Source organism: Palaemon carinicauda, chromosome 1 (genome assembly GCF_036898095.1).
Source record: "Palaemon carinicauda isolate YSFRI2023 chromosome 1, ASM3689809v2, whole genome shotgun sequence".
Lineage (NCBI taxonomy): Eukaryota > Metazoa > Arthropoda > Malacostraca > Decapoda > Palaemonidae > Palaemon > Palaemon carinicauda.
The window spans coordinates 309962128-309974627 of NC_090725.1; positions in this window are offsets into that span (position 1 = coordinate 309962128).

Consider the following 12500-nt stretch of genomic DNA (forward strand, 5'->3'; position numbering starts at 1 on the left):
GAATGTTCGTCTTATCACGTGGGTATAAATAATATCAGAATACCATTATCTCAGATAAGTATTTAATTTGTGTATTAGATACTTAGCGTTTCAAATGATTGCAGCGACACATAAATAGCATTCCAATACAAAGTTTAGGTGTTTGAAGTTTGTCCGGTGGAAAATTATTAAGGAAAGCGTATTTCACATGTTAAGAATTACGTTTTAGAAGAGAGATATTACTATAAGTGTGACTAATATTTCACAGAATCTTTAAAAATGATAACCAATTAGAGAGATTACTCGAGTACCAGGTGTGGATGAGATCATGATGAGGGGTGGATGGAAATGGTTTGGTCATGCTCTTCGCACTCCCCCAAGAGAGATTAGTTCACCAAACGTTCAGCTGGGCTCCAAAAGGCACCAGAAGAGTTGGGAGACCTAGGCCAACATGGCTGAGGACTATGAAGTGCGAAGTAGGAGATGATGAATGGATAAGTATTGAATTAAGAGCTCAAGATAGAGACGACTCGCGAAATCTAACAGATGATTAGTTTACGTAAGTATATTTATAACACAGGAATGTTTTAGCCTATATGCTAATATTTCTATGCTTGTATGGATATACAAAATCATACGCATATTAGCGCTTTATCCGTAAGCTTAAAAAAATACAAACAGGCAAACTAAAGAATAGCCTATGTACTAATACTTTTATGTTTGTATGGATATACATAAGCATACACATATTAGCGTTTTCTCCTTCTGTTTAAAAAAATGCAAACAGGCAAACTAAATAAATAAAATTCTGACGCAAAGAGTAATTTACATGAATTGAAAAGCAAGAAACCAAGAAGTCTTCACATAATGCAAATGAAAAACGTCCCTGTTATTCGCGCCCTGGGATTCGTATGCTTGTATGGATATACAAAAGCATAAGCATATTAGCGTTTTGTCCTTAAGGTTAAAAAAATTACAGAAAAAGTAAATTATTAAAACTTCTTACGCGAAGAGCAATCTACAAGAATTGAAAAGCAAGAAACCAAGTAGTCTTCTCATAAACGTAAATGAAAAACGTCCCTGGGATTCGTATGATTGTACGGATATACAAAAGCATACGTATATTAGCAATTTATCCCTAAGCTTAAAAATGTACAAACAGACCAACTAAATTAATAAGATATCTTACGTGAAGAGCAATTTACATGGATTGAAAAGCAAGAAACAAGAAGTCTTCTCATAACGCAAATGAAAAACGCCCCTCTTATTCGTGCCCTGGGATTCGTTTACAACCAGTATTTTCTAACAAATACCAAAGGCGAAATGACTTTGCTGATTGCCTTCCTTTCTGCAATCTGTTCTTATTCTTCCTTCTCTTCCCCTCTCCGCCGTTCCAATCTGTTCCTGAATTATAAAACACGTATGCAAATGGTTATTAGGATGTGAAGCACCTTCTGTTCAGCGGAGTTCAATGCAATTTGTTGGTGGTTGCTTCTGGATTATTTCATCTCTTTTGTGACGTCTACGACTTGCGACAACCTTGTAATATATCCCTTTTTCAAGATAACCATGAAAATTTTATTTAGTTCAACTATTTTACATTACATATGCAATCTAATGATGAATGAATGTGATATGAGAATTTATGAATTTCTTAATTGCATACACTATATCTAATTAAGATCAATGATCATTCAAGGGGTATTGTCTTTACTAACGTAATATCTATTCCTGTTTGGGCTAAAGGAATCCAAAGATCATACAAAACGTGTCACATAATTCACTTTTATTCAGAAGCAGATGATTTAATTGATAAACTCTCACAGGTTTTATAGGTCACTCATGAATGGCAGAGGCAAGGGACAGTAACAATGCCCTAGCAGCTCAGTGTCCAAGTGACTGACCATATATATAAATATATATATATATATATATATATATATATATATATATATATATATATATATATGATTAGCTCCAAAGTCACTCTCTTTCCAACCTAGAACCAGGGATGGTCAGGTAATGGCTGCTGATGACTCAGCAGGTAGATGTATAGGCTCCTCAATACCCCTCACGATGGTGAGGTTACACACACTACAAGAAACTATCGAGCTTGAGTGGGTCTCGAACCCCAGTCCAGAAGGGACATTTCCAAGAGATTACCACAATCATTGGCAAGCTTAGAATTCGGCTTATCACAGTAGCGCATATCTACATGGTATGAAGTGATTGATAGACTACCCCATTTATCCTAAGGGGTAGTGCATCTAGTATCCTAGTAAATAATAATAATAATAATAATAATAATAATAATAATAATAATAATAATAATAATAATAATAATAATAATAATAATAATGACCGTCAGCAGGTCTCCAAAGAGATGTCTCTATGAGAGCAACTTCACCAGAAAGGGGACCCTCTCAAGAGAGACAATGTCAGTATGCCAGAAAATCTTAAATCAATCAATCAATCATGTAATTGTTCCATACGTTGTTCCATACCCATTAGCAGTGGCCTCTGAAAACCGTGTATTATCTACTACAAAGAACATAAATGCACCTTCATTCACGAATGGTAGTACACTCCAAAACCAAAACATTGTTCTCTAGTCTCGGGTAGTGCCATAGCCTCTGTACCATGGTCTTCCACTGTTTTGGGTTAGAGTTCTCTTGTTTGAGGGTAAACTATTCTATCTAATTTCTCTCCCTCTTCTTTTGTTAAAGTATTTATAGTTTATATAGGAATTATATATTTTAATGTTGTTACTGTCCTTAAAATGTTTTATTTTTCCATGTTTCCTTTCCTCACTCGGCTATTACTTGATCAGAATAGTACTTTGAAACAGCATTCTATAGACCTCCCACAAATTTATGATACTTGATTGCATTTTCAAATTCCATTAATTAAGGTGTTTACTCTTGTAATAATAAAGCCCAAGCCAAGTGAATCGGGTAAGTAGGTGAAGCAATTCGAATACCTACACTCCCCTGTCCCTGCTCTCTCCTGCTCTCCCTCTTCCTAGACCCTTATCCTATCCCTCTAGTAAACCCCTTTCCTTGCCTCTCCAGCGTTGCTTACTCTACCTTTTCTGTATCCTGTTATATTTGTTAATAACTGACAGATTTTTTTTTATAATTCTTAATAACATTTCATGATATTGTTGTATTTCGTCAGGGTGTATAAGGAGTAAGTAGCCTTTAGCCTATTTATCTAACTTGATGAACCTGTCCTGAGGGCTTCTTTTATGATGATTATTATTATTATTATTATTATTATTATTATCATTATTTGCTAAGCTGCAACCCTAGTTGGAAAAGTAGGATGCTACACGCCCAGGGGCTCCAATAGGGAAAATAGCTCAGTGAGGAAAGGAACAAGGACAAATAAAATATTTTAAGAGGAGCAACAATATTAAAATAAATATAACTTTATAAACTATAAAAACTTTAACAAAACAAGAGGAAGAGAAATAAGATATAAGATAAAACAGTGTAGCCGAGTGTACCCTCAAGCAAGAGAACTCTAACCCAAGAGAGTGGAAGACCATGTTATAGAGGCTATGGCACTACCCAAGATTAAAGAACAATGGTTTGATTTTGGAGTGTCCTTCTCCTAGAAGAGCTGCTTACCATAGCTAAAGAGTCTCTTCTACCCTTACAAAGAGGAAAGTAGCCACAGAACAATTACAGTCAAGTAAGAAGAATTGTTTGATAATCTCAGTATTGTCAGCTGTATGAGGACAGAGGAGAATATGTAAAGAATAGGCCAGACTATTCGGTGTGTGAGCGTATAAGCAAAGAGAAAATGAACCATAACCAGGGAGAAGGATCCAATGTAGTACTATCTGCCCAGTCAAAAGACCCCATAACTCTCTAGTGGTAGTATGTCAACGGGTGGCTGGTGCCCTGGCCAACCTACTACCTACATAAACTGTGTAAAAATAATGAAACACGCGTTTTCCAAAGGCAGGACTGATTTACCTGCTTTACCTCCTTGTGATATTTTATGCATTCTGGTAAGCAAGCTTTCCAAGTCCTGTAGAATTTTTTTAATAAGGATAGCGTCATCAGCAAACTCTAGTTCTGTTAATTTACTGCTATCAAGCCAGTCCAATCCTTCTCCGTCATCCCCAACTATTCTATGCATAAGAAAATTCAGGAGGAGGATAAACAACATAGGTGATAGCACATTCCCCTGTAGTACTCCACTGTTCACTTAGAATTCATTTGATAGGACTCCATTAACATTACCTTTATACATGCTATGCTCATGAACAGACTTAATCAAATTTACATACATAAGAGGGTCTCCATAGTAACGCAGGAATCTCCAGAAAATTGGCTGGTGCACCCAATCAAAGGCTTTTTCATACTCCACAAATGCCATCAAATGTGAATTTCTATATTATACACATAGCTGTACCACATGTCTTAAAACGAAAATTTGGTCAGTACAACTTCTACCTTTTTCTAAATCGTGCTTGTTCATCAATTTGTCCCTCTAGTCTCTTTAGAATGAGCATATTATATATTTTCATGACAACCTACGCAAGTGTGAGGCCTCTGTAATTACTGTAATCAGTCAGATCTTTTTGTGCCATTTTAACAAAAACTCTTAGCTCCCATTCATCAGGTTTTGCCTCTTCATACCATATATTTATATATATATATATAATATATATATATATATATATATATATATATATATATATATATATATACATATATTTACATTGATTGAAATCACGTGTGCTTGTGATATATGTTCATATATATATATATATATATATATATATATATATATACACTGTATATATATATACTGTATATATATCTCCCTCTGTATATATACATATATATAATATACATATATATACATATATATATATATATTATATATATATATATATATATATATATATATATATATATATATATATTACACAACCAACGTCAGTTACTATTTTTGTTACATTGGAATATCCCACCTTCGTACAATAGCTTTGAATTATACTGAAAAAGCATTAAAATGACAGACACACCCTCTTCACACTAAGAAAAGGATAAATGCTAACGAATGTAAATAGCAATAACGAAGACCATAACACGAGTGTGATAAAGAGGAAAGAATTCGTAACCCAATTAAGATCAAACAGAGCGAAACAATACAGAGAAAAATAAGATATTTATAAATAATTATCAGAAGCGAGATTGGTTCATTTATAATGGAATACCTCGAAGTTTATCAGAAGCCAGATTGGTTCATTTATAATGGAATACCTCGAAGTTTAGCGTGAATAGGAGAGAGAGAGAGAGAGAGAGGAGAGAGAGAGAGAGAGAGAGAGAGAGAGAGAGAGAGAGAGAGAGATTTTTTACTGCATTATCATACTGTAAATCTCAAACACAGGACAACGTTTTTATTGTATGAGGACATTCAGCGTTGTTTATAAACTTATTTTGCTTAAATCAATGTGGCTTGAAATATCCCACGAAGCTTGAATTCAGTGGAAGTAATGTTCAGGATATATCTTCCAAAGAAGAACAGTTATCCTTTTCTTATGTCTGCCTTTCATATCATTTGTTCTCTTTATCGTATCAAAATATAGTCATTCATGATGTTTTCATTTCAATGATTGATAGGATTGAAACGGGTTTGCGCAAATAAATGGATGTAAGATTTTAAAGGGGATGAATCTGGAGCCAGGAGATCAAATTACGTAATCTCTTCCAAAGAAAAAAAAAAGAAAAAAAGTAAACAATAGGTAAACCATGTGAAGAATTAAAGACAAAGTTATTCATGGGAATAAATAAAATAAAAATCATAGAAAAGCGATTATTATCTTTACGATTAGGTAAACAATTGAAACGTTCAGTAACCAAATAGAATACAAAGTGACTGAAATCAGTGGACTGCAAAATTAGTCATTTGCTACGCTTGTCAGATTCCAAATGAAATTACAGTATTCACTGGGAATCATTAGAATTAATTTATTTAAAATGTGAAACAATTAGCTCGATGTTCATTAAATGTCTTTGAAATAAGAAAATACCTTCCAAGCGCAGAAAAAAATATCTTCAAACATTGCATTACACTTGTTCATCCCTTATATATATATATATATATATATATATAATATATATATATATATATATATATATATATATATATATATATATATATATATATATATATAATATATGCAGAAAATTCAGACAAAGTTGACAATGATGGTGACTCCCGGTGAATCAGAAAACATTTCTAGAAATTCATAAGAAAACGAGACTATAAAACCAAGGAAAGAATAAAGTATGTAACAGATAGATGAAATATTCCACTCATTTCACGGCACAGTCACGGGAATTTCCTATGGTTATGCCATAAAACTTAATTCTGTTACCATTTCGTTCGAAATAGGAAAACCATTTAACATTTCTTAACAACAAAGGCCGAATTAATCATTATTCTCGTTGCTGGAATATAATTTTCCAAGTTTATTTAATCTATATTTTCTTAACGTATCCCCTTCTAATTTTTGGGAAAATCCTTTAATCTCTTTTTTTTTCTCATTGTTGTAAGCATATATTCATTTAAGTAAGCACCTTATGTATGAATATGGCTGAAACTTAAACTAGACACCTTTACCTTTGAACATTTCATGAATAAATATTGTCTTTCAAGTAATAAAAGCATCAACAATATTTCAATATTATTATTATTCTGCAACCCTAGTTGGAAAAGCAGGATGCTACAAGGCCAGGGCTCCAACACGGAGAGCAGCCCAGTGAGGAAAGGAAACACGGAAAAAATTAATTGTTTTAAGAACAGCAACAATATTAAAAAAATATTTCCTATATAAACTATAAACACTTTACCAAAACAAGGAGGAGGAGAAACAAGAGAGAACAGTGTTTCCGAGTGTACCCTCAAGCAAAAGAACTCTAAGCCAAGACAGTGGAAGACCATGGTACAGAGGTTATGGCACTACCCAAGACGAGAGAACAATGGTTTGATTTTGGAGTGTCCTTCTCCTAGAAGAACTCCTTACCATAGCTAATGAGTCTCTTCTACCCCTATCAAGAGAAAAGTAGCCACTGAACAATTACAGTGCAGTAGTTAACCCCTTGAGAGAAGAAAAATTTTTTGGTAATATCAGTGTTGTCATGTGTATGAGGACAGAGGAGAATATGTAAAGAATAGGCCAGACTATTCGGTGTATGTGTAGGCAAAGGGGGAAATGAACCGTAACCACAGAGAAGGATCCAATGTAGTACTGTCTGGCCAGTCAGAAGACCCCATAACTCTCTAGCGGTAGTATCTTAACGGGTGGCTGGTGCCCTGGCCAATATCCAAGTATATCTCAGTTGCAATAAGTATCTAAGCAGCTTTCATTCAACTATGATCCTGAAGGACTTCAGTTCCATTTGGAAGATATTTCCAAGATGATAAAGATCAATGAATATACCGATCGGAGACTTGACTTTGGAATAAGAGGCAGTATTGGCGATGTCCAATATGAACACTATAAGAACACTTCAATGATGCAAGAGTGGTGATGAAATCTCTCAAGTTTATACAAGATCGAAAACGCTTTTTAAAAAATGAGTGGGGATATTTTCACTGGTTATTCTCTATGGATTTCCTATAAAGCACTGCACTTGGCAACATAATTTTTCCTTTTGAGACACCAAATCTTAAAAACTTTCGATGAATAGTTGGCAATCAACTTTTAGAAATAAATGGTTAATGACGGCGAAGTTAATAAGCAATGAGCTTGGAAACAAAACTTAATAGAAACTATTGAAAATTTGAATACGAAAGCCGAAATTGATAGGATAGCTGACTGACATAAAACTTAATAATCTGGGGGAAAATGTATAAGGATAAGTAGGCTATGATAAAACCGCCGGAAAATCAGAAAGAATGGAGAATGCAACAAGAAACAAAATCCATCGGAAGCTTGTGAGATGGTTCAATAAATTCTCTGAAGTCTTGTGAAAATCATCAATATATTTCAAAATTTATTCTAAAATCTATCACTTCAAAGAATCTTAAAAGTTGTAATTCATGATTTTCTTTGAGTAATTTCGGAGTATCCAAATAATTTAGTATCATGAAATATTCATAATATTAACCTTTATATTGAAGTGTATATCCATCGCTCAACCATTGTAGTCTTGTGGTGGCCTACTGGTTATCTCCAGACTAGGGTCGGAGTTCCGCTCAAACTTGTTAGTTCCTTTGGTCAATAAAACCTCAAAATTCTTGTGAGCTAAGCATGGGGGTTTTGGGGGAGCCTATGGATGTACATTGCCTGGCCCTCGCTGGTCCTAGTTTGGGCGCTGATCATATGTATATATGGTCAGTCTCTAGAGCATTATCCTGCTTGCTAGGGCAATTTCACAGTCCCTTGCCTCAGCCATTCGTGAGCGAGTTTTAAAGGTTTAAGCCTTTAATGAAGAGTCACGGGGCGAAATCATGAAAAATTTACTCAAAATAGCCTAAATGGGAAAATATGAATGTAGATTTCTTATATATCAGTATATATATATATATATATATATATATATATATATATATATATACATATATATATATATATATATATGTGTGTGTGTGTGTGTGCATATATATATATATATATATATATATATATATATATATATATATATATATATATATATATATAGATAAATATATATATATATATATATATATATATATATATTGATATATATATATATATATATATATATATATATATATATATATATATATATATATATTATCTACTTCTTTGTCTGCATCTTTTCCCACTTCTAAGTGGGGTTAATGTTGCTAGTCAGCGTTCTCCATCTACCTCTGTCCCACACTTCATCACCGGTTAATCCCTTTGATCGAAGGTCATCCTTGATACAGTCCATCCACCTTCGGTTTGATCTCCCTCTCCTTCTCGTTCCCTGTACCTCCATTTCCATCACTCTCCTCCCAATATCCTGTTCATCTCTTCTAATCCTAATATATATATATATATATATATATATATATATATATATATATATATATATATATATATATATTTATATATATATATATATATATATATATATATATATATATTATACGGGAGGTATTTCTTTAATGTCATGTTGAGCAAATGATTACAAGGTCTCTCCTTGTAAGTTGTCATACGTAGTAAGAGAAGGAGTGGAAAGTGTTGAATCTGGATGTGTGCACGTGTGCGTGCGGGCATAACTAACGGATCACGTGTACTAGTGTGTGTGTGCGTGTATGTATGTATATAAATAAATATATATATATATATATATATATATATATATTATATATATGTATATATATATATATATATATATATATATATATATATATATATATATATGTGCATGTAAATACACACACACACACACATATATATATATATATATATATATATATATATATATATATATATATATATATATATATATATATATATATATATATATATATATACAGTAGACCGCCGGGGTATGACGTCCCCAGCTTATGTTTTTTTCACGTTACTGTGTGGAATACGATGTTTTTTCGTCCCCTCATTACGACATTTTTCCCCACCTTACGGCATCGAATTCCAAAATTCAAACTTGGCGATTTTTACGCGTACGACTGTGCGACTCACTCGCCTACCACCACGCTCATACGTCACTGCATACGTCACTAAGAAGCTGGTCTGCTATTGGTCGGCGTTACGGCATCACTAAGATGCCGATATGCTATTGGCCAAAATCCCTCCCACAATGCCTGAGAGAGATGCTGCCTCTCTCTCTCTTTGTTATACGCTCACTCTGTTCAGAATCTCGTGTGCGTTTCGTAAAGACTTGATCTCGTGTGAGTGCTTGCGATATCGTATTTTTTTTGCATTTTAGTGCTTAACCCTTTTACCCCCAAAAGGAGGTACTGGTACGTTATACAAAACTCATCCCTTTACCCCCATGGACATACCGGTACGTCCTTGCAAAAAAATGCCATCTAAATTTTTTTTGCATATTTTTGATAATTTTTCGAGAAACGTCATGCATTTTCCAAGAGAATGAGACCAATCTGACCTCTCTATGACAAAAATTAAGGCTGTTAGAGCAATTTAAAAAAATATATACTGCAAAATGTGCTTGAAAAAAAATAACCCCATGGGGGTTAAGCGTTGGAAATTTCCAAATGGCCTGTGGGTAAAAGGGTTAATTCCAACTTTAATTCGTAGGCCATGGGTCCCAAGATTGCTAGTGATGTTAAAGGGAGAAGTAAGAAGATGATTACTATGGAAACGATGCTGGAGATAATAAAGAAATACGAAGAAGGCATGCTTATCGTTACCCTCGCTAGTACAATCCTCAAAAACAAGGAAGCCATTAAAGCAAGTAAGTCTTCTAAAGGCATGACTGTCCTTGCCAGTGGAAGGACCTCAATCAACGACGAGATGGAGAGATTCCTTCTATTATGAATTAAAGAGAAGGAAATCGCTGATGATACACTCACGCAATCGGTAATTTCGCACAAGGCGAGCACCATCTTCGCCGATCTCGTGGAAGCCCAGAGAGACGGCGGAGATGAAGTAACGTCGCAGCAAGTCCCCCAAGAGTTCAAGGATTCTCATGGGTGGTTAGATCATTTTAGGAAGAGGACTGGTATTCACTCAGTCATCAGGCATGGAGAGGTGGCCAGTTCTGACAAGAAAGCAGCAGAAGAATTCCTCAAGAAGTTTGAGAAAGTAATTTCCAGAGAAGGCTACATTCCTCAGCAAGTGTTTAACTGTGATGAAACTGGCCTTTTCTGGAAGAAAATGCATCACAGCTGAAGAAAAGAAACTTACGGGCCATAAACCGCTGAGGGACAGACTTACCCTCGCATTTTGTGCAAATGCCAGTGGGGACTTGAAAATTAAGCCGCTACTGGTATACCAAGAATCATCGTGCCTTCAAGGCACAAAATATCACGAAGGATAGGCTCTCGGTATTTTGGGGGTCTAATACCAAGGCCTGGGTTAGGAGGACCATATTTATTGAGTGGATAAACGTCTGCTTCGGTCCTGCTGTCAAGAAATTTTTAGAAGAGAACAATCTTCCTGTCAAATGTCTCCTGGTACTGGACAATGCCCCTGCTCACCCTCCTTGCCTCGAGGACATCATTCATCCTGACTTCTCCTTCATCAAGGTTCTCTATCTGCCACAGAACACCACCCCTGTCCTCCAGCCTATGGACCAGCAAGTGATTGCCAACTTTAAGAAGCTTTACACAAAGCATCTGTTCAAAAGATGCTTCGAAGTGACTGAGAGCACTCAACTCACAATCCGTGAATTTTGGAAGGGGCATTTTGACATCGTTCAATGCCTGAAGATGATCGACAAAGTTTGGAATGAGGTTTCACGGCGCACCTTGAACTCCTCATGGAAGAAACTGTGGCCAGCTGTTGTGGCAGAACGCGACTTCGAAGGTTTCAAACCCTCAACCGAAGACGAGGCCGTTGATGATCCTGCCCCTAAGGGTGGTGTTGAGGAAATAATTTCAATTGTGAGGTCCATGGGGCTTGTTGTCGATGAGGCTGACATCCAAAACCTTATCGAGGAGCACAGGGAGGAGCTTACGACTGAAGACTTGAAGGAGTTGGAGGTAATGCAGTTGACAATTTTTCAATAAGAGCACATCTCTAGTGGTGGCGAGGACGGGGGGGGGGGGAGACTGAAGAAACGACATCGTCAGAAATAAGGGAAGCTATCGGTTGGTATGAAAACCTTGCGAGATTCATTGAAAAAAAAACACCCAGGAAAACTTCACACAGGTCGTTTTATGGAGAGTGTTAATGACAAGTGTATGAGTCATTTTAGAAATATGTTGAGGAATCGTCAGAAACAGGCTTCTTTGGATAGATATTTCTCCAAAAGAGAAGTGTCAGAAAGCAAAGATGATATAAGTGATTCTATTGAAAAAAGCTAAAAAAGAGTATTTTTTAAATTCTAAGAAAAAGAATCATAAAAAAAAATTTCAAAAGACAAAAATAATAAAAAAAAAAGCATTCTTAATTTTAAGTGTTTAATAGTAAGAATAAATTTATTATTAAGTGTACATAACATAATTAGCATTGATACATTTTTATATCTGCCGTCTCCTCCCCCCTCTGCCTCCATCCACTACCAGCTCAAGTCGCATCACTCCAAAGGTAAATAAAATTTAATTTTTCCTTTACAGTACAGTATATAATTTTTATTTATACTTGTAATGTTATTTAATTATATACTGTACAGTACATATATATTATATATAAGTATACTGTAGTACAGTGCTTACTATACTATTTTGTTACTAATTTTCAATAATATAAAATTTTGTGGTTTTTACCTGGGGTTTTGCATGCATTAGCTATTCTATTGCCCGCCATACGACATTTTCACCATACGATACCAACTCCGGAACGGATTAATGTCGTATGGCAGGGGTCTACTGTGTGTGTATATATATATATATATATA